Below are 25,693 nucleotides of genomic sequence, written 5' to 3'. Positions count from 1 at the left end.
CTTTGTTTATGTGATTGTTCTATTTCAATTTGGTGACATCATGACTTCATGTCCAAAGTAGTAAAGTATTGAGCACCATTTAAACAATCAAATATTTCATCAAGTCTTGGCAAGCATAAGAGTCTTTTATTGTTCTTTCAAAGTTCTGCAATCGACACGCATTCTTAATTTCCCATAACGTTTCAAAACCAAAACAATTGGTGAAGCAAATAGTGACTTTGGTGATCTAATTACACCACATGATTGTAATTGTTCTTAGTGCTCACGCACTTCGTCAACCATGCAAGGCGGTATACGCCTATGACGTAATTTAAAAGGTATGTCATTTGTCAAGTCAATTCGGTGTTTAGTTTCTGAACACTGACCTATATCAGTATCACTTGTTGAAAAAATATCTTTATGTTTCAACAACAAAGTTTTAATTTCAACAATTTCTTCAGCAGTAAGTAGATCATTATTTTCTATCACAATATTTTCAACAATTTCTGTTATTTTGTGGTTTAAATCACTTTCTTTCATATTTGTAATTTCCGTTGCTATGGTTACATGTTGTAACTTTTCTAAAATTGCTTAAGCAACTGTGTTTGTTGTCAAATTAGACAATGTGACATACATTTCATTACACTTGCCAAATTCATACATATTCCCAGCAGGTGTAACATCAATAAAATCTGGAATGTTTGCATCAGTATATGGTACTGTTATAACACTTGAGGATGGATAAACAATTTGCTTATCTGTATAACTTTTTTTTTACTTCATTTAGCTTTAACAAAATAGTCTCTTTGTTTAAACTTCTTACAATTGCAACTCTGACATTATTTCTTTTCAAAGACTGTTCTCTTAACGATATAGCTCTAAGCTTAAGCACCATGGTGTGTGTAACTTAACTGTCTGTAAAAACTGTTCACCTTATTTCTCATGACATTCTTCCAACAGTCTATTTAAATATTGGTTCCCAGAATAACTGGTACTTCTTTCAAAAATTTGTGTCGGGTGACACAAAAAATAAACATTGACTCGGCTTTGAACTCTCGAGTCCTTCACAAATGTTCACTTCAAGTTCCACAAAACCAAGATATGTCAACGGATTACCATCAGCTCATTCAGTATTAAGCGAATCATTCAATGGCTCCAAACTTATGTCTTTAAAATTATTGTTATAAAAACTTTCAGATAGTATACTTATACGGGAAACAGTGTCTAACAAGGCTATGGTATTAATATATGTATATATATATATATTACTCAAAACAATACTTACCTCGCTGGGATCTTTAAAAGATTTCGTACTCAGGTTCGATCCCCTCACCGGAGCACAATATAGTTTGGGCACTAAGCTTGAAAGTGTCCAGTCTGTCCACATTTATGGCAAAAGTAAAACTTGAAGCTGGCCTAAAGGGTCTTCTACTTACCTGACTTCTGAAACCACGCCTTTGCCCTCTGTTAGGATAAAATTGCCCTCGCCTTGTACCTCTACAGGTGTAGGGTTTGTATTGAACATTATCATAGGAGAAAATAATGATCTACTTACTGCTGAAGAAATTATTGAAATTAAAACTTAGTTGTTGAAACATAAAGATATTTTTTCAACAAGTGATACTGATATAGGTCAGTGTTCAGAAACTAAACACCGAATTGACTTGACAAATGACATACCTTTTAAATTACGTCATATGCGTATACCGCCTTGCATGGTTGACGAAGTGCGTGAGCACTTAGAACAATTACAATCTTGTGGTGTAATTAGACCACCAAAGTCACCATTTGCTTCACCAATTGTTTTGGTATTGAAACGTAATGGGAAATTAAGAATGTGTGTCGATTGCAGAACTTTGAAAGAACAATAAAAGACTATGAACATTATCATACTTACCTGATTGTTTTTCATTTTCAAGCTTATCTTTTCTTTCAATTATTTTTTAAAGTCCCTTAATTTCACTCATTTCAGAACTTTTGGATGTCACCACAGGTTTACAAGGTTTAGTTTCAGTACCTTTATCATCTTTCAAATCCATTTCTAGTTTTCGAAGCTAAATTTTGAAAGTATCACAATTGCTCACTGTTTCATGTTTATATGCTGCCATGTGTTTTAAATCTTTTCGCAAACCTTGATATAAAATACCTTTCAAAATTTCACCATCATTCTTTTATACAGGCTAAATGGTAGATTATTATTCCAGAATAATATTATTAGATTATTAGAATAATCTACCATTGAGCCTGAAACAACTCTCCTCCATTGAATGTTTTAAAAGAAATCTGAAAACGCACCTTTTTAAAGACTATTTATCATTGTTTTAACAAGTTAATGAACTGTAAAAAATAGTGAACATTTGTGATAGTAAACTAGAAGATTAATATATATCTGTATCAATATTATTATTCTATATCTAAACTGGTTTTAAGATATTGTGATATGACAACTTTAGTTTTTAGTTTTATATAATTCTTATTTTATTTCTTTAATGTGTTTACTTTATTTGTCATTTATATAGTTTTATTTATATAGACTATGTACAACGCCGTTGAATATGTTTTAAATGTAGAAATATGCGTTTTAGCAAATAAACCAGTTTCAGTTTCAGTTTATACACCACCTACAACAATAGCTTTATCAAACAGATCTTCTACTCTCGATGCAAAAGATTACATCAATAAGAAAGTACCTATACACTTCCAATATTCACACTCAATTGTCAATGTCATACTTAATTGTTGATAAACACGCGCATATTTTTATCACACAACTATGTCCACTTTTGCTTTCATCCACTTTATAACACTGTAAACACATAAGTTGTTTACATAATCAAATTGACGATACTGTAATTCATTTATTTTGAATATGTATAAAGTCAATAACGCATCAAAATACAAAATAATTCAACACATTATTCAACTTGGAATTATTTCAACTCAAATCCATAACTTCAGTCCATATCCAAATAAATGCTTCAAGTACAAGCATCACATTTCAAATCAAATGCAAAATAACTATTTCTCTTCCACATGCTGTTTTAATTTCAATAAATTTGAATGACTGTCACAGTAAATATCAAAGTACAAACTATGTTAAATATTTTTCAAATTTAAAATACAATTCGAATAAACCACATGAAATTCAATTTTTATTAATATAAAACAGAAAGCCAATGCTGAATATTTGATTGGTAACAACTGTTGTTGTTTATTGTTGTTGTTTATTGTTGTTGTTTTTGTTTTTTATTGTTGTTGTTTATCATTGTTGTTGTTTATTGTTGTTGTTGTTGTTTAATGTTGTTGTTAACATAGTTGTTGGTTTTATCTGAAGTTGTTGTTTTGCCTGTTGCTGAGGTGCATATATCGACAGTTCCATTCGTGACTTATTCAACAACACTGGTAATTTTTGTCCAAAGTACCAAAATAATTTTATTTATTTATTTGAAACTTCATTTCTTGCAAGTCACTTATTGAAATATTATTACCTAACCAATATTTCAATTTGATGTCCCTGTTTGACTTACGTTGTATTCCACACAGCAATTAATCTAAAATATATGCCTTATTTCCACACTAAACAAAACTACTACCATTCATGTACATTACACAACCAAAACATGGTTACTAAATGTGTATTCCATAAAAGGAGTTACTTACAAAATACTAGTCAATAAATGTCATTCATATGGTCAACCAATTAAATATTCAGATACCCGATGATGCCATAGGTCTTTCCCAAGAAATAGCCAATGAGTATGTTTGTAAACAAAGATCACCAAGATCAAAACCAGTTCTGAACAGGAATAACCAGTTGTTTTGCAAATGTTTCTGCAATGTAAACACAATATCCAACCAGAAATTGAGTCAGTACACAACCAATGCAATGAGTTCCATGTTATGTTATGCACTTTATATGTCATGTACATATAATATGTACATACATATACATATGGCAAATGTAAATATATATATAGCCAAAATGAATAGAAAATAGCCTGGCCTGGACATAAGAATACAGCAGAAAACGCTAAAAAATATGAGAAATGCAATATTATTCAATCCATCACCAAATGTTAGCATGCAAGAGAAAATATCTCACACAAAAATACTCACGATTAGTCGACCTGGACCTTGAAAGTACAATTTGAATAATTTGACCACTGGATGTACTAAATGTAACAATGTTCTAGTTCATATGCACTCTAAGAGTTCACATGTAATACGAGAAGTAATCCTCGGCGATCAACAGGTCTAGTGAGCTGGTACGACAATCTTGAAGAAAATAGAGTGTGACATGACATGTATAGCCACGTCTGACTGGAAGCACATGATCCACAGGTCCAGTCAGCTGGAACGACGATCTTGAAGAAAACGAAGTGTGAAATGACATGTATAGCCACGTCTGACTGGAAGCGCATGAGTGATGACACAATCTTCCACCCAATCTGATGCTTGTGGAAATCTGTTGACAAGAAGATTCTTGAAGTGATGCTAAGACACCCTATTACACGATGTCCTCCCCTCATCTTAAATAACGCTTCCCGCCCGTCGTTAACTGTTAACATGATAGTAATTTTTAGTTGGCAGCGTCAAAAACTTCACACTTGCATTAAAATTATATACTTAAGCTTTAAATTAATTATTAATTTATGTTAGAATAAAACTCCAAGCACTTTTGGCGCCATTTGTAACCTTCACTTTTTGTTATAATTATATAATGTTCAAAAGGTAGGTTTGGGTTCGTAGAAGTAAAAAAACGAAGTAGATAATTGTTGTAGGAGTAATTTATTCTGTAGGTTGTGCGAAGATATCAAGGAGATACATTTTGTATCAAGGAGATATCAAGGATACAACCTGAAATAAATATAAACAACACAAATATTAAATTACCACATTAAATGAAACATTAATATCTATGTAGCTATTGATGAAAAGACATAGTATATGAATATATATGTATATATATATATATATATATATATATATATATATATATATATATATATATATATATATATATCAACATTATAATATTTTGACGTCACCCAGTGGTGTAACATCATATGAATGAAGCCATAACAAATGTTTAAATAATAAAAAACACAAAACAATGCCACAACAATAATACATATGTACCTTTTATGGAAAGGTTGCTTTAATACATCCTCTCAATCGCACTCTCCTGTTGTGACGGTTAGGACTGCAAATTAAGTGCAAGTGTGTAAATATTTGGAATGTGATATTAAAAAAAAATCCAAGAACAAATATGTCTGCCAGGCCATTTCCAAAGTACATTATTTACTTTTAAGAATCTCAATCAAATCCGAATTTCACTAGCACAACAATGGCAAATAAATACACAGGACTCATTTGAACAATGCAGTCTGATAACACAATTATACCAACCATATAAATGCATCCACAAAATTTAATAAACTGTCACCCAGTGACAAAACTGACATCTTGTCATGAGGAAATCCTGCTGCCAACTGAGTAAGGCGGCAAACTTGATCCAAGGGTAGATAATTAAAATTGAACGCAAACCAATATATACAAAAAAGAGACAAGCTCAGCTCAGAAATGATGCCCTCATCATAATCTTTGAACTGTACATAATACATGCATAACTTGTTAAATGTCACAAGTATTTCCATGTCACATAACACGGTCCGCCTTTTATACAAAAATACAAACTTATTGTACTACAATATCACATCAATACTATAGTGTGAACATAACACCAACTTACAATTCACTTCTACAACAATTGTACTGTAACTAACTTAGGAACTACAACAAAAAATGTCACTTATACTGTATAGAGTATACATGCTCTATATAAAAAGCTCAAAATTAGATCTATTGACTTATAATACTTACCACTTACCAGCACATTTATCTATTAGCTAGGTTCGCAAAAGAATAACATTTAAACCCCAATTAGATTTCATTTAATATTTATTGACGTTATGACGTCATAATTGATATGACGTTATCTCCATGACATTTTGACGTTGTAATATATTGTATTATGCCCTGATGAGCTGTGCAAAACGCGTTGGCTATATCAATATATCTTTAAATTCCCAGACACGTGTTTTTACTTTTATTATATATATTTTTTCCCAGACAGTTTAGGTTATGCAGTCTATCGGGATGAGGGATGATAGGACACATAGTCAATGGGGTGGAGTCCTGATAGCTGTCACAAGGTCCCTATTGAGTCAGGAGCAGCCAGATCTCAAAACAGACTGTAATGTCTGTTGGGTCAAGTTAAGTATACCCGGTTCCCGTAATATCTATGTCGGCTCATTCTACAAGCCTCATGAAAATGACCCAAATGCCCTCTCACAATTATGGTTATCTCTGCAAAAAATCCCTAAAAACAGCATCATATGGCTTGAAGGTGATTTCAACATGCCCGACATAGACTGGTCTTCAGAAGCTATTAAGAACTCCTGCAAATTCAAAACCCTATACGAAGATTTCCTTGAAAATATTGTCAGCCTCAACCTTGAGCAAATGGTAAAAATTCCCACAAGAAATAATAATATCTTAGACCTACTCCTCACAAATGTACCATCACTGGTTCATAATGTCAAATCCCTCCCAAGCTTAGAAAACTCCGATCATGATATCATCTTCCATGAATTTAACATAAAAAGAGGCCGCCCCGTCCAACCCCTAAGAAAAATCCCATGCTACAAAAAAGCCAACTGGTCAAAAATCAAATCGGAGTTAAACGATTTTCATTCTAAGTTCAGACTATGTAAACACACAGACCCAAACTCAGCCTGGACTGACTTTAAGACTGAATTTCATAGACTCTGTGACTTGTACATACCAACGAAAATGACCAAACATAGACAAAATCTCCCCTGGGTTACCATGGACATACTTAGACAAATACGTAAACGGGACAAAATGTATGCTAGACTTAAAAAGAAAAATGAGCCCCCCCCAGTCAAATCCCCACTTTAAGACCCTAAAGGCGATCATCCAACGAAAAATATGTAACTCATACTGGTCGTACTTAGAGTCTGTTATCTTCTCAGGAGATTCCCAACCAGGTCAAAACAAAAAAGTCTACAGCTTTGTAAAGCATAACAAATCTGAAAACTGTGGAGTAGCACCCCTTAAGTCTGAAGGTCAAACTTTTACAAATGCAACGGACAAGGCAAACATTCTTAACAAACAGTTTGAGTCAGTCTTCTCCCGACCACAACCATTGAGCCTAAAGCAAATGTGCAAAAGTGTACTTAACCCACCCTCTCACAGTATGCCCCCTATTACAATAACGGTTGACGGCATTGACAAACTCCTGGCAGGCCTAAACCCCAATAAAGCTCAAGGCCCAGATCAAATTTCACCAAGGGCCCTCAAAGAACTCCACCGTGAAATAGCCCCCATCCTCACTCACATATTCAGGTTATCGTTAGAAACAGGTATTGTGCCCGATGATTGGAAGAACGCAACCATAGCTCCAGTATACAAAAAGGGTCATAAATCTGACGCCAGCAACTACAGACCAATATCCCTCACTTGCATCTCTTCCAAACTTATGGAGCATATCATTGTCTCAAATATGATGACTTTCTTTGATAATCATGATATCCTCAGTCCCTTCCAACATGGTTTCCGGTCTAAACGTAGTTGCGAAACTCAGCTGCTGAGTTTTTCCCAAGAAGTCCTTGACAGCCTAGACAGTGGACAACAGACTGACGTCATTGTGATGGATTTTTCAAAGGCCTTCGAGAAAGTCGACCATCACAAGTTAATACACAAGTTAAATAACATGGGGGTTGACTGCAATGTCTCCTCGTGGATTAGGTCATTCCTGAGCAACCGTAGCCAAAGGGTTGCGGTTGAAGGTCAAATCTCTGACAATTTGCCTGTGTTATCCGGTGTCCCCCAGGGTTCTGTTGTCGGACCCTGCCTGTTTCTGGTATACATTAATGACCTGCCAGAAACCGTCAAAAGTAAAACAAAGTTATTTGCGGATGACACAATAGTTTACCTAACAATTAAGGGACAGACAGACGCAAACCGACTACAAGAGGACTTACTGAGACTTGAAGGCTGGGAGCGGGTCTGGGCTATGGAGTTCAATCCAGATAAGTGTGAGGTACTTAGGATCACACGCAAAAAGAACCCCACTATCTTCAATTACACCCTACATGATAAAATCCTTAAATCCGCCGATACTGCGAAGTACCTTGGAGTAACCACCTCAAAAGACCTAAACTGGACACATCACGTAAACAACACAACCTCCAAGGCAAAAAAATCCCTAAGATTTATTCAGAGAAACATCAAAACTCAAAATAAGAAAATCAAAACCACAGCCTACTGCACATATGTTAGACCCCAACTAGAATACTGCTCTGTAATTTGGCACCCTTGGCAGAAAAGTCTAACTTACAACATCGAAAGTGTCCAAAGAGCTGCGGCTAGATATGTTTGTAGCAACTATAGCTTCCAGAGTAGCGTTACTGTGCTAAATGAGCTTGGTTGGCCCACCCTAGAAAGCCGCAGACTCCAAACCTCCCTAATCCTCCTCTATAAAATTCAGTACCACCTTGTTTACGTTGACCATGACCACCTCACCCCTACCCGAAACTTGAACTTCATGATCCCCCATTCCCGTAGACAGTACCACCTAAACTCCTTTTTCCCGAGAACCCTGAGACTTTGGAATAGTCTCCCATACCAGGTCAAGTCCAGTCCCAGCCTAGATATCTTCAAAGATAGGCTGGTGACAGTTACAGTTTAGCCACCCTACTATGTTTTTAATCTTGCACACTTTTATCTTTGAACTTTTATCTGTTAATCTGCACTAATATTTTATTCTTAACACAGTTTTCTTGACAGCGCCTCCCAATCATAGTCAGGATTGATTGTTCGGGAGAAACAAGTAGAAGTAGAATATATATATATATATATATATATATATATATATATATATATATATATATATATATTTATTTATTTATTTATTTATATAGTTTCAGATTGGGTAAAATGGTGGGTCAAACGTCCATTTTACGGCCGTATTGTTGGGTCTTTAGTCGATTGTCGGGTCCCAAAGTCGATTATCGGGCACTTGGACCCGACAGTTGAAGACCCACTTAAAAAAAGGCTGCTTAACATACTCATGACTATTTTTAAATTCAAATTTGCATGTGTAATTTTACTCGAATTGTCGGGCCTATATCTCCCATTAGCACACATTAGGTCAAACTCCACACAGCAGTTACTTCCCTTGGGCATTCGCCAATCATTAATGTCTTTTTCTAGAATAAGGGAGGCCACTGCGTATGAGATTGACCAACCTCGGCGCAGTGATTTACCGGGAACCAGCATAGCAACGAACGACAACTCGGCGCCCGACAACTCTGTAATAAAAATTGCCAATTTTCGCGGTTAAACTTAAAAAGGTAAGTGGCGATAATATTTATTAGGTTTATTTATATTTTTGGTTATTAAAATTATTCTGCAAATGACTGAATTTAAACTGAAACTGCAACCAATAATTAGGACACAGTTTCTGAAACGTTTGCTGACAATGAAAACATATTTCAAACATGTAAAGCCGTGGCACGAATTTAGGTGACAACCTTGTTACCGCAAACAAACAAATGTAACCTATAATCTGCATTTAATGCAGATATAGTGACATTCATGAAAGCAAGCATGATTGTAGCATCAGATCATTTCCATGCGATACAAGTTCAATATATGTTTTAGGCTGACTGCAATGGTTAGACTGGGGAAATAAATTATAAAAGAACAGAATCTTTAACCACACAAGACAGTTGGACTAGCCTTAGTGGTACAGTCATGTTACTATTACCGGATCAGTAGCGTAATAAAGTTGTTCTGGGGAAAAGCAATAAATGGTTTAAGACTTCTTTTACATCAGTTTGATAAGGTTTCCAGACAAACGCTCCCACAAACAATCGCTCCTACGCTAAATTAGTTCTGGCTTCAATAACTTTAAAATTCGCTTTCTATGAATTTTGAATGGCGCAACATTAAAGTTATGGACCAACCCCAGTAGGAAAGTCAACCAGGAATATACGAAAAGTTGACAGTTAACAAAGACCGCTCCAAAACAGCTTGTAAAAGCAGTTATTGGCCCAAATCAGCTACTTTATGTCTTTATTGGAAAGATTGACATTTTTCACATTTAACTGATATGTTTTTTTACAAAATACTATCTTAAACATTTAACATTTATCTTTTCTGCTCTAACATATAGACCAGTTGACGAGTGAAGTCACGCGCACCTGCAAATATTACACTCCGCCCACTGGTTGGCAAAAAGAGGTGAAATTCATATAAGCGCTTATAGAGAAAGTTGAAATAATAATCGTTTTTATTGATAATCATGCACTATATCAAATATAATTTTACTAACTATGTCTGAATTAAACATAAGCGTGCAAGGAAATGCATTTTTGGAACGATTATATTGTTGTTATTATTTGTTTTTACTATAAACGAAATCTGGAGTGGAACACAATATACGAGCACGGTATGCAGTTACCATAAAAATCTCTACTTGGCACATCTTCGCGACCATTTTTTAGATAAAAAATTCTCTGATATTGAAATTTTTTCAGAATAAAACAAATTTAATGAACGAACAAAAATAAGGATGTAAACAAACAGCAAATAGATCGACTTTATGTACGCAACATATAGTAACTGATTTGAACATGCCTGTAAAAACTTGCCTTGTTACACATTAAATAAATTCTCTTGATAAATGTAATTGTTTTTATTTAATTATTCACACCAATTTTGACACTCTTTGTTTCAGCGTTTTTAACCCGGTGTTTTATTGCACTTTTGTTCATCATAAAGCGATTATCTCGTTATGATCGGATACTGTCCAAACAATTACAAAGAACACATGGTGTGATAAATCCAGGGACCTATTCTTGGCCACTGCATAAACCACATGTGGCATACAAGTGTCTGGTCATTAAACATCATTTATGATACCTCCATGTCATCTCTTGGCATATTGAGCGATCATCTAAGCAAAATTGTAAAGCCAAAATACGAAACAGTTGCTTTAATAAAATATTTGAACATATTAAAAAATGAAGATATTTGTCCGAAATGGATTAACAGGAATTAGTGTATGTATATATTAGCCTGTTTAATCATAATAATAGAGTGTTAATAACTATAAATTAAAAATATTGTGCAATTTCATTGCTACACAATTAACGTATTTAACGAGTACCGGCAAATGTAAACTCGGCTATTCATGTTAAGATTGTACGTTTCTGTAGTGTATGAAATGACATGAAAACAAGCAAACAACAAAAGGGTAAAAAATACTTGCGTAAAATAAATTAATATATAGATATATTTATCATAAAATGCTAGATTGTTATCACTCCTTACCACCAGTAAAGAGAGTGCATGCAAAGACAGTTTAATTTGCTTAATATGCAGTTCTTGTTTTTCATATGTATGCTAAACTTTATGATATTGTCATTCGATGGAAACGAAACGGTAATTCATTCCATGTAAAATAAAATTACTACAATGTTTATTAATTGTAATGTATTCCGCTTTTAGGGCTTCGTTTTATAATTGATTAAATGCCCCTCTTGCACCTTCGTTCGCTTATGAACAATAACAATATCTGCACCACTTATAATTATAATCAAATTAATGTATGTGTTATTATCTTTGAAATATAATTTACCAAAATCTTACAATCACAAAAAATATGAAAGAATATTTATTGTTTTGTTTTGTTGGATTGCCAGTTTTTAGTCTGATGTATTAATATTATTAATATGTATTTTTATACAGAGGTAATTATATTTATGAAAATACATTTATTGGTACTAAATATTATATTTTTGCACTATTATTTAAGAGTTTTTATGTTTATTTCGGATTTTTGTATCGTTTTATTGACTAAACAAACGACATGTATACATGTTTTACGTTACTGTAACCAGTGTTTTTTGCCAACCAGCCAGTGCGCATGCGCGGAAAATCCCGAATGTAAACAATAACATTCAACTGGTCTATCGAGAAAAACAGTGACGTGACACACATGATTGAAATGCGAATCTCCCGAGATTTCACGGTCATATGATGTTATTTCTATTTTTAGTAACAAACCATGTGCTCAATTGTTTACAAATTCAGAAAGACATTTCCCGTTTTTTTTTTATAATTATTCTTGCTTGTTTTGTAAACAAATTGTAGTGTAAATACAAAATCAATGTACAAAATATTCAAAATTACCAAATTCACTTTGAAATCAGTGTTTAAATCCACCAGACGTAACTTGTTAATCACAAATAATAGATTTCAGAAAACGAAAGTAATGTTTACAATTCCAGCAAAAAATGTCAAGGTCGATCCGAAAGTATCCAAATGAAAACTCGTCACATGACAAAGTGACAATGGTGCAAAATTATGACTTTCAGGCTGATGAGAGTTATTTTCATCTATTGTAAGATGCATTTGAAACATTTGAATCTTAAAATATGCCCCGATGCAGTAATTTATATTCATTCACCAATATATGAAGGAATGTATCCAAGAAAACATACTGTCTTTGATTTATAGCGTGACATAAATCTGTCACCACTCTGGTTGACTTTCGATACAGGGTTGACTTCAGCGTACAGATATGTCAATACTATATAAACTGTACGCTGAAGTTTCTTTAGCTAACGCTAAATTTGACAGGGCGGACATTCGCTCCTACAATGTTTTGATAGGGCGGACAGTAGCTCCTATATTATTTTGCCAACTCGGACAATCGCTTCTACATTATTTTGTCAACCCGGACAGTCGCTCCTACATTATTTTTATTCAACGGCAAAACGTTCTATATGCCTATCAAAGACTTACACCTATAATTAACCGACAATTAATTTTGCCAACTTGTTGACAGTTAGCCAATTCAAAACATTACATTTCCTACATTACATTTATTGGAATACATGTAAGTGCCATTTTGCGAATGGGATAAACATAAAAACCGCAAATATGTTGTTCTTAATTTCATTTGTTTTTATGATATGACATTTATATGACATTTATAAACATATATATACACAAAATACACAAACGAAAAAACATCCAAACAAAAGGTCTTTTGTGTCTGTCAGTGGCTCACCGTCTTCTTTCTTACGCGTTTTATCACCGATTATATTTATATAATAGCAAAGAATTAAATTGTTATATATTGATAGAATGTTATACCAGAAAAATTATACATTGAAGACGAAATTCATAAAATGCAACATGCAGGCAAATTCGACTGTACAGACATGTTCGATTTACTGCATAACCATCATATGGTTGACTTAGACATGTGCTTCTTTGAGTACGAGTGACCCTCTAAGCATAGCACAGACTGACTGCGTTTGTTTGTTAGAAGTTCCATGTTGGTAGTAAATTATTGGCGTAATATTGACATTACAATATATACATATTGTTTTCACAGATTGCTAAATTACATTTAAAGAATCGACCAACTGTAACATAGTTTCTTAATAAGTAAATTGATTTATTAAAATCACATTGATCCGCTCATGTTAAATTGGCTTTCTGTTAACAAGTTGGCAAATTTAATTGTCTGTTAATTATAGATGTTAGCCGGGTTGGCAAAATAATGTTGGAGCGACTGTCCGCCTTGTCAAATCCAAAATGTATTTGTGTTACCTTTTTTTCGCCGCAGAATTCATGCATTAACGGATCAGTTGTAGCTATAACGGATCACATGATCAAAACCACTCAAGGAGGGGGGCATTTAACATATTATTTAAAATGTCGAAACATGAACTTTGTTGTTTACAAGGACCAAGTTATATTGCCAGTTATAAATAATATTCATGTTTTTGTTATTGTTATTGATTGTTTTCTATATGTGATCTTGTATTCTTGTGTGAAATATCTGATGAAAATCCTAAATAGATCAGAAAGATATGGGCGTGTTAAAAACCATGAAATTATTTGAATCATATATAATCATCGATATTAAACATGGATCATAAATAAAACTATAAGATTGATGTCATTTATTGTAAGAATCAACAAGATTTTCATATATTTTAATATAATATATTAGCAATACGCATATTATCACGCTTGATCTGTTATTGTCCTTATTCTTTATTTCATTTAAGGTGCTGCAAAATCTTTAAACACGAATCAAAACTGAAATGGACTTTTGCAGGCAGGACTACTAAATGGCCTTAAAATTAATGCTTAAACTTCTTGCTTGCCAACATAGTTATACTAGCATGTGGCCGCGAACAATGTTTAACCTCGATTTGGAAACGAGACAGAAATCAACAAAATTGTATATAAATGTCAGCAAAACATACCGAAATGTTTGACAAAGAGTCTTTCCCATTACGACTCAATCAGTGCGTTTTAAAGAACAGACCTTGAAGATGCTATATATTAAATATCATCTAAAATATCAACTATTTATCGCAATGCGCAGTCTGTAATTTACTGATGTTTAGGAACCAAAAGTTAGGTAATGTCCGGTTATATGATCATATGCTAAAAATGAAGTATGCTTTCTGCTTTCTGTGCATTGATTTTTTTAATCCAAAATGTTTTGGGCCTGCCCAGCTAGCTGAGTTGATGGCTCAGTTGATAGAGCGCCAGACTGTCAATTTTTAGGTTTGAATCTGGGGGTAGGATAAAGTTTCTTCATAGAGATTGGTTCCCGAACATTGTAACATTGTATTTGTAGGTCATTCTTCCCCAACCTCTGAATCAAGTTGGGAAGAAGTGGGTCACTTGTGGTTGGCTAATACTGGTCACAAGAAGTAGGAAAGCTGGTTCATGTCCTGACCACTTGCAAAATGACCTTAATTTGGGTTCAAGAAGGCATTAAACCTGATCAATCTAAATTCAACCAAATTCTTTTGCCCAAAGGTCAGAGTTTCAAATACATTCCAACACAACAGCTGTTGGCAGTCACCTCGATTATTGATTATAAAGCCCCGTCCAGTTCGATTGTCAGCGGCTAGCAGTCAATAGTATGGTCGTTTCAATAACATTGCCAACAACGATCATTTGTCTAAACTGTTTTCAATTTTCTAAAGATTGACTGTTTCCAAAACACAATTTAATATTAATCTTAAAGAACTGGACCAACGTTATTCCTTCTTCTGTTTGAGATTTTGCAGAACTTCTCCCTAAAGTGACTAGTCTTTATGACATTAAGTGAGTAATAAGGCCTTTCAAAATTTCATTCTCTACAGTTATTTGATTAATCATTAAATATTATGAAAATTTAAATATCATTTATGTTAGATATAGAGCCATGTATTAATCTTGCATGATTTTCATGTCTGATAGATGTTTCACTCAACAGTTTGTTTATGCAGAAATAAAACAAGTAACTGATTTTTATGCCCCCCTTCAAAGAAGAGGGGGTATATTGCTTTGCACATGTCGGTCTGTCGGTCCGTCCACCAGGTGGTTTCCGGATGATAACTCAAGAACGCTTGGGCCTAGGATCTGTGCAAGTGGAAGTCAAGTTCTTAAACCTTTGCATGCTGGGAAATTTGTCGTCTGCTAAAATGTTGTCTGCTGAATTTCTCAAATTAGCGTTTTCTTTGAATTTTTTCAAAGAATACTATAAGAATAGCAAACAGTTTGGATCCTGATGAGACGCCACATTCTGTGGCGTCTCATCTGGATCCAAACTGTTTGCAAAGGCCTTCAAAATTCGGTTCCAGCACTGAAAGAGTTAAGAAAATCCCTGGAGTTGGTACTGTGCATCATTTAAGATTCCTCTTTGTAGCCTTGACCTTAAGTCATTTAATCTTGTTTGTTAATTTCAATTTCAGCTGGCACTACATGTTTTTGCCTTTATATGTTTGAACAAATAAAATGGGCATCAAATCCTTTAAGCAAACAAACAATTGACTCTGGGATACGGCCTTACCTTTCAAAAGGGGAAAATACCATGTGACGGGCACTTTTGGGGAAAAATTGCAATAAATTGTCATAAACCGAAGGTTAATTACATGTAATAACCATTATTTGCTCCACTTAAAAGCTGTAGCTTTTTATATGGCTTTCCCCTACCACAAGTGATTGGAGCTATACTGCAATCACTGTGTCTGTCTGTCCCACATGGGTTTATGAATAAAATAAAACATTTCAAGTTTCAAATGCTTAACTGTTCCCTGGAATTGTTCAGGAAAAATGCCTTGTAATTTGTTTAGCAGTCACATAAACAACCAAGCTATGTAATATGGAATTTTTACACCCATTATTGCTGCTTCTTCCTGTATTTGCGCGATGATTATCTGAGATATTAACTCTATGATTCTGTATTCTCAAATCTTTTCTATAAAGAAGGAATGTAGTTGACAATTGTTAATAGTTTTATTTGATCGTTCGTCAAAAAGTTGTAATTCTGTTACTCTTGTATCTTCAATGCAATTGAGTAATTAAATAGCAATTAAATTGAATGCGTTTTAATTCCCTTTTATTATTGTTTAACTTGAGTAACAATGCTATGACGTTAAATTTTATTTACACTTAAATGTATTATGAATATTGCTGGGCCAAGTGTGAGGTTGAGCGCTCTATAACCAGGTTTAAACCCCCAATGCTTTGCATTGACCGTTCCAAGGCGGTGACCCCAGCTTTATTCATATTTTGTGTTTATGTTGGTTTGTATTGTGCTGTATTGTGCTGTTTTGTACTGTTTGGGCAATCGGTCACTTGCCTTAAATAAAGGACCTACTAATTGTTTTTAATGAAAATTCAATACTGCTCCAGCAGCTGGAGTTTCACTTCTTTATATTGTATTATTTTTTAACCGATTTTTTTTCAAAACTTTCCCTCTGTGTCATCTGTAAAAGACTAAGATTAATATTTCTTTGCCAAAATACAGAGGAAATTTTTAATGGAATATTGATTGTTGCTTTAAAGCTTTTATGATAATCAGTAACAGAAGCAGTAACATTCAGCCATAATTATGTATCCACACGGCTATAAACTAATACCAAGCTTCCCATTCCCCTTCTCTTCAGATACTTCCTTTCTTTCAAAGGGAAACAGTGGTGGTAAACAGATGATATTGCAATATTGCAATACTTCTTCCTCTGCCAAAATACATGTTATAAACATTGTTGGGCCTCTTATCAGTTATAAAAATTGTAGGGTCCCATATAAGAAATAAACATGTTGACACTAATTTTCAGATTTCATATAAGTCATATTGTTGAGTCTCATATATGAAATACTGTTGGGTCCCATATAAGTAATATTGTGGGGTCCCATATAAGGTATATTGTCAGGTACCATATAAGAAATATTGCTGGGTCCTATATAAGAAGTATTGTTGGGTCCCGTATAAGAAACATTGTTGGGTCCCATATTTAAGAAATTTTGCAAGAAATATTGTCAGGTACCATATTATATAAGAAATATTGTTGGGTCCTATATAAGAAGTATTGTTGGGTCCCATATAAGAAACATTGTTGGGTCCCATATATAAAAAGTATTGTAAGAAATATTGTTTGATCTCATATAAGAAACATTGTTGGGTCCCATATACGTAAAAAGCATCGTTGGGTCCAACATAAAAGATACAAGTTGACATTCTAGGGTCCCTTATAATTTAATTAACATTAAATCTATAATTAACACTTTAGGTATCCATATAAGTAATGAAAATTGTTGGGCCTGGCCCTTTATTAGAAGTAGACATGTTTACACTTAATGACTAATGTTGAGACCCATATAATTAAAATGTATTGCTAGTAGACTGAACTGCAATTTTCTAACACTGGTTTCAGTGACACACATTCACTGTGCAGATTTCTACTAAATATGTGTTGTTTTAATCTCAAAATTAGTCTTGAGGGTTAATTGACACACCCATTAAATTATTTCCTTATAACCATATGGTATCCGTTGTTAATTCGAATGTTATTTATCATTTTGCCGTTCATCGTAATTTCTTTTCTGCTTGCCACCATCTTGGACGATGACGTAAATACAGGCATGCTCAATCACTATACATTGACCACTGCCAGTATCCTCCGCAATATAGACAATCCCAGAATCGATAATAAGGGCGCCGCCATATTGGCTATTACGTATTTTTGAGTAGTGACTTAATGGACTTTCCTACATTAATAGATAGTGACATCTACAATTATTTTGTGCTGAAAATGAACACACAAAAACCATACCTATGCTTATTTGCTCAAAGAGACATTCAGACAGGAGAGGAGCTTCTTTATGACTATAGTGTGTCTGATCTACCATGGAAGGTTAGTTATATCATATACATCATATTTAATAAATAGATGATGCCATTATCATGAAGAAGCACACATGAATGGATGTCAAACTACTAACATAACTTTTGTCATCAAACAGCTTATGGCTTTTCGCTAACATAATTGTATCCTCAAAAACAGCTGTTAACCCTTTGCATGCTGGGAAATGTGTCTCCTGCTCTAATTCATCTGCTGAATTTCAAAAATTAGCATTTTCTTCGAGTTTTTTTCATAGAATATTATTAGAATAGCAAACAGTTTGGATCCTGATGAGACGCCACATTCTTATTTTTTCCCTGTAACAAAAAGGAAAGAGCATTTATACATTTGTATTTGGTATCTAGCGTCTCTAATTGGTCCACTATCAGGATTGTTTAAATAATGCCCCTTTGGTTAAAATTTGCTCCTTCCTTGGAGATCACATCTTTACAAAAATTAATGAGCTATCAGATTCATCTTATGTTCCAAGTTAATCAACCCCACAAATCAATAAGAGTTCAGCAATCTTTATTATAGCTGTTGAGCAATATTGGGCTTTTTTATGTCCCCCACTATAGTAGTGGGGGACATATTGTTTTTGCCCTGTCTGTTGGTCTGTTGGTTGGTTGGTTGGTCTGCTGGTTGGTTTGCGCCAACTTTAACATTTTGCAATAACTTTTGCTATATTGAAGATAGCAACTTCATATTTGGCATGCATGTGTATCTCATGAAGCTGCACATTTTGAGTGGTGAAGGGTCAAGGTCATCCTTCAAGGTCAAACGTCATATAGGGGGACATTGTGTTTCACAACACATCTTGTTGGACCTTTTGTTTAGTCTTGTGTTATCTGGTACCTTTTATAAAATCAATATTAAGTTACTTTTGCAATAATTTGTAGGAAAAGAAAGCCAATGGTATGTTTAGTTCACAGTTTTTAATGGATGTAATGATACTTTGAATGGTAATATTGGGAAGTAAGTAGGTAAATATTCTTGTTTAAATTGTCTAATTATTGAGTAAAGCCAATCTTGTGAAATACAATTTAGCAGAACGTTCAAAGAAAATAAGTTTTATGGCCAACTTCGCATCATGGTTGTCAGTTTTTTTCAAGGCTGATAAATAGTTATGATAATTTCAATACTGTCAAAAGTATGCAAATGATAGTTGGCACACATATTCATGTACATCTCTTAGGAAAAAAGCAACATAACTTTAAGCGGGTATATTCGATTTTTAAATGCGTTAAATTGTAATATATTGAAACAAATATGCTATAATAACACGCAATATGCAAGAAAAATGATACATTTAAGACGAATTTCATAAAATGCAGCAAATGCAAACTTGCGCACCAAGCTGATTGTGACGAAGATAATTCGTACATATTTTCCTACAATAACCGATGCATTCGTCTTTTAAGTAAGTGTTCGTGTGTCGTATGAATCAATATCGCTGCAGGAATTTAAAATGAACCGTTAAACTAAATTTAGATTCACATCTTACATGCATGATATACATGCTGGCGAATTCGGCTGTACAGGCTTTTTCGATTTCAATTTTAAATATTCTGCTTATTTCGCATTTTCCGACAAATGTTCTTCTTTACTTGTATTTTAGTTTATTTTGAAATATATGTATAATAAGTTTTTTGCACATTTTATATTAATTAATAAATATTTGACAAGATCGTATATACCCGCTTTAAATGGTCTGCCACCTAGGGCAAACATGTATATGATACTTGAATTATCCAGTGAATGGCAAAATCAAATTCAAAGGTATCATTACAGCCTGCTTGTTAAGATTTAATTTTCATGTTAGTTTGCATCTTTTCATTTTTAGCTCATCTATTTTTTGAAAAAAAATTATGAGCTATTGTCATCACCTTGGCGTAGGCGTCCGATTAAGTTTTGCATTTACAGGGGTTTTTCTGTCTATTTTGGGAAAAGGAGTCTGACCAAATTGGGAATTTTTTATCGACACAATTGGCCATTTGGGGAAATTTTGCTTCGATTAAACAGCTCATTTGGGAAAAAATAGTGAATATATCATGCTTAAATAATTCAGTAGTTTAACAAATAAATTTGTTTTTATTTGTTATTTTGTCTTCTTTATATAAACAGATGCAATATTGGGCGTGTTCAACGTTTATTCAAGTACTGCATTTTTGTTTATTAGTTACAGTTACACTCTGAGATAAGAACTGAACAGTCAAAACCTTATAGCAGATATTTTTTACCAAAAACAAACACTGGTTAGTCACACAAGTTATAAGACACTTCATTCTTTAAAGAAAAAAAAAAATTTTTTTTTGGAAGTTGGGACTTTTTTTATTAATATTTTGGTTTGGGATCGGGGTCCGTTTGCTTGGGAGTGCCTCCGTTTTCCGGAGGCGCAGACAGTGCTGAAAACCCCCTGATTTAGGTCCACTTTACTCATTAAGTATCAATGCTTTTGCATTCAAACTTGGTACACTTACTAACTATCAAGAGGGGACTGGGCAGGCAAAGTTAGATAACTCTGGCGTGCATTTTGACAGAATTATGTGCCCTTTTTATACTTAGAAAAATTGAAAATTTGGTTAGTTTTGTGTTTAGGTCCACTTTATTCCGAAGTATCAAAGCTATTGCTTTCATACTTGCAACACTTATTAACTATCATAAGGGGGACTGTGCAGGCAAAGTCATGCACTCTGACTGGCATTCGGACGGAATTATGGCCCTTATACTTAGAAAATTGAAGATTTGGTTATTGGAATTTTGTGTTTAGATCCATTTTACTTCTAAAGTATCAAGGTTATTGATTCTAAATACTTCAAATACTTTCATGCTATCATGAGGGTACTGTACCTGGCAAGTTGAATTTTACCTTGACCTTTGAATGACCTTGACTCTCAAGGTCAAATTATTTAATTTTGCTAAAATTGCCATAACTTCTTTATTTATGATTAGATTTGACTGATAATTGACAAAACAACTCTTAAACTGACATACCACAATAGACTTCCCCCCACCTTATAAATGACCACCACACCCTTACAACTATAACCCCCCTCCCCCCCCCCACCACCAACCCAGCCCATTTTATTTTTATGTTCCCATTCACTATAGTGGGGGACATATGGATTTTCCCCTGTTGGTCTGTTTCTGCCAACTTTAACAGTTTGCAATCACTTTTGCTATATTGAAGAAAGCTACTTCATATTTGGCATGTATGTGTTTTTCATGGAGCTGCACATTTTGAGTGGTACTTTCTGATAATGGGTTAAAATGAAAGTGAATATCTGTTAACAGTTGCACTGCATAAGCATGAAACAAATTGCCTGGATTATTTCATTTATTTTTCTTACACATACTGCTCTGATAGGGAATACATGTTATAAACATGACTTGCGAGTTTTTCCACATACTTAATTGACATTACACAACAGATTAACACCATGAGCTGTCGAAAGTCGTTTAACCTCTATGCCATTAAAATCTGTTAAATGACGAATAAGCAATTAAGCTGTGATCTTCGCCATCTTTGTACCAGATGCAGAATTTCCAATTTCAGATTTTCCAGGTTGCGAAGTCAGTTTTGCCAATTCCCAATGGGCAGAATATTTATTATTAGGTTGTTTACGATGTATCCTTGTTTGAAGCTTATTATTGCAATATTTCTGCCTAAATACATGTAATAAGAATTGTTGGGCCTCTTACAGTAATAAACATCGTAGGGTCCCATATAAGAAATAAACATGTTTACACCTAATTTTCGGGTCTCATATAAGTAATATTGTTGGGTCCCATATAAGAAATACTGTTGAGTCCCATATAAGAAGTATTATAAGAATATTGTTGGGTCCTATATTAGAAGTATTGTTGGGTCCCATATACGAAACATTGTTGGGTCCCATGTATAATAAGCATTGTAAGAAATATTGTCAGGTACCATATAAGAAATATTGTTGGGTCCTATAAGAAGTATTGCTGGGTCCCATTTTAGAAACGGGTTTTTTACCTTCTATAACAGACGCCGAACTAGGCTGTTTGTTCCCCTTTCTGGTCAAAATAAAAAAATTCCACCTAAAAAAAAATATATATTATTTTTTTCTCCATCTGGCCAGCGGGCTTATGTCATGGTCCTGTGTCCGTCGTGTGTCCATGCGTGCGTTAACTTTTTCTTAAACATCTTCTTCTTCTTCTTTTTACAGTTTGAGCACGAACAGTCCGTTTTTTCACGATTTAAAACGGCCGTTTTTGTAAATATTCACGGACATGAAAGGATTGTTGAATTGGCCGTGTCAAAATTGTGAAATGTCCGTCCATGGCCAATCGCAAAGAAGGAAAAAGCCAATCCAACAATACAAGACACAATGACACAATACAACATAAAGCTAATTATGGCATGTTCAGACATTCAAATATTTTGCAGAAATGCATTTGCCGTTGTTATACATTTTTATACACGTATAATATGTACGTAAAAACGACACCCTTCTATTACTCATCATATAAGGGTTGCGGCATGTGGATATTGTCTTTACATCTTGAATGGCAAAAGGGATTTTTGTCCGTTAAATGAAGGATTTTTTGGCTGTTTTAAAGAATTTGAAGTATTATAAAATTGTTTATAAGTTTTTTGTCACAGTGTATATGGGTTCCTCTACCCCTCCAGTGCACATATACTCCTCGTCAATTTTTTCTTGGTCATACGTGCACTGTTTGGTGTAGAGGAACCAATATACACTGTAAACAAAAAACTATAACTTATGATATACATAACAGCAAAACTTCAGTTGTAATGTCCATATAACTTTTCTGTAGATTTCAGTAAGACCCACCAATGGATAATAATATCAAGGCCCAACTGTTGACTATATACTTTATATATGTGGCGCGTTTCTAAAAAGGCCCCTTTTGTGTGACGTCAAATACGGAGAAATGACGTTGTGAAGATAGGCATTATTTTCCGACGTTTAAAAATTATTTTAGACAACATCACACAAATTTAATCACTATGCTAATTCATTTAATTTAGAACGTGTAACAATACAAATTGGCCATATTACATGTATAGTAGTAAACAACGGACAAAACTTCTTGCAAAATTATATCGTCAAAATAGTTGCATTGATATAAAACATTTTAGAGTTCACACCATAGCTCTCTTCAAAATTATAGGTTTGAACAAGTTTTCATTTTGATCATATAAAACGTGTACATTATCTGAATAGGAAAAGAACGAACTTTAAGAACATTTTAAAAAACTCAATTTATTTTGTGTCACCTTCATATGGCCTTTTTTTCTGACCATGTCACGTAACATAATAGCAAAACCTTCTGTTATCCCAGCCAATATATATTTTCTATAGATGATTCAGCAAGACCCACCAATGGATAATAGACATACAAGACCCCACTGTTGACATTATATGTTTACAGTCATTGAGGCAACTGTTGAAGACACCCACAGTCTAGAATCTATACAGGAGTCAGAGCCTCTCATGATACAACATGCCAGTGTTGACTGTGCGTATCATATGCAATCTACAGGTTTCACTTTGGTTCTTCAGAGTCCATGTCAACTGCTGACAGTGAAGAGCCAGGCAGTCTGACCCATGATAGGAGGGAGCCATGAAGAGCCAGCCAGTCTGACCCATGATAGGAGGGAGCCAAGTGAAGAGCCAGCCAGTCTGACCCATGGTATTTCTTTATCTGTTGGGCCTCTTTAAAGTAATAAACATCGTAGGGTCCCATATAAGAAATAAACATGTTTACACTAATTTTCGGGTCTCATATAAGTAATATTGTTGGGTCCGTCCCATATAAGAATACTGTTGAGTCTCATATAAGAAGTATTGTAAGAAATATTGTCTGGTACCATATAAGACATTCTTCAAAAGTTCCAAGGTTTACTTTTGTCATGGCGATTTGCCAATCATTGGTTCAGCATTTCTTACTTGCTGTCAATTAATACCTTGAGCGACCATTGCAGTCCTTTTGTGTTACTGTAGTCGTTGATACATAGATTTGTTACTTTTATATTAAAAAACTTTGCTGTTAAAAAAAAATCAAGAACTTGTTTGTGTGGTTCTTATATGTATGTATTTTTTATTTACAAACTGGGTAACAATCGTTCACATTACTTCTAAAGTCTAGTGTGCAAATATGGGATTGCTTAAGCCATTTAAGAATTATGGTCTTTGTTTCATATCCCTGTACAGATGAGATATTGTGACCTGAAGGTTTCTCTTTATTATGGCACAATATTTATTTAGACTTTCAGCAATTATACTACATTCTCTTCCAGTTTAATGGCATACATACATACATGTATACTTCGGCTTTTATACAGAAATAAGTAATTATGTGAATTGCTTGCCATCAATTTGTGAATAAATTATAATAAAAACTTTATGGAGACCTTTGATTTTGGCAGCTTTTGTATGACAGAAAATGGTTATCTGTGAGAACCCAATAATTGTGATTTAAATTGTTAGAAGACCCAATTGTTATATTTAACATAATTTTGGCTATATATATCAGGAAGTAGCTATTTTCAAAATGGCGGATCATGTAAATACCAAACCACGTGTTGGCTTTTTCAGAATTAACATTACAAAATTTTTTGACTCTGTAAATGCATGGTGTGATTACAGAATTGGAGCACCATAATGACTACAACTATACAGATAAAGCTTTCTTGTGTACATCTTTTCTTTTGTAGAAGATGCAAAACAAATTTGTTAAATTGGCAGCAAACTGGAATGATGACTGCATATTGTGAATAAATCAAGAATTAACATGCTTTATAGATTCTTGACATGACTCATGGTGAACTAAAATTGCTTGCAAAGCATCTGGGACATGATGTGAAGACCCACAAGGAATATTATCAGTTGTCTTCCAGTACCATGGAACTCTCAAAGGTATATATTTCATTAATAAAAATCTTTAATTTTCCATACACAGATATTTGAAAACTAAATGCTATATTGTAACTAAGAGGGCTAAAAGAAAGAATAATTTACAGGCAGCCACAGTAAGACCATATCTGATGTTGACTTTGACTAGTATGCTTTGCATTAATGGCTTTTTTGCCCCCTGGATCGAATGAACGGGGGTATATTGTTTTTGGCTTGTCTTTCTTTGTATGTGTGTGCGTGTCAAGGTGTGTGTGTGTGTTCAAAAACTTTTACCAAAACTTAAACGTTTGATCATAACTTTTTGAAATATTGAAAACAGCAACTTGATATTTGGATTACATGCGTATCTCATGACCTGCACATTTTGAGTGGTGAAAGGTCAATGCATCCTTCAAGGTCAAAGTCAATAAAAAAAAAGCGGCACAGTAGGGGCTTGTGTTTCTTACAAACACATCTCTTGTTGTGAGTGTGTTTTGTGCTACAACCAATGTCCATGCCAAGGTG

The 25,693-nt window shown here is 34.0% G+C and overlaps 1 long non-coding RNA gene across 1 annotated transcript; it reads left to right on the top strand.

The window, feature by feature from the left end:
- Positions 1-8,994: 8,994 nt before the first annotated feature.
- LOC127858213 (uncharacterized) lies at positions 8,995-25,194 on the top strand. The gene is made up of 3 exons (XR_008038811.1): positions 8,995-9,419; positions 23,837-23,966; positions 25,079-25,194. It is a non-coding gene; the product is annotated as an uncharacterized LOC127858213 (long non-coding RNA).
- Positions 25,195-25,693: the final 499 nt, after the last annotated feature.

Source organism: Dreissena polymorpha, chromosome 14, assembly GCF_020536995.1.
Source record: "Dreissena polymorpha isolate Duluth1 chromosome 14, UMN_Dpol_1.0, whole genome shotgun sequence".
In the NCBI taxonomy this organism is placed as follows: domain Eukaryota; kingdom Metazoa; phylum Mollusca; class Bivalvia; order Myida; family Dreissenidae; genus Dreissena; species Dreissena polymorpha.
The sequence above is the reverse complement of the archived record's forward strand: the minus strand, read 5'-3'. Positions and strand labels throughout refer to the sequence as shown.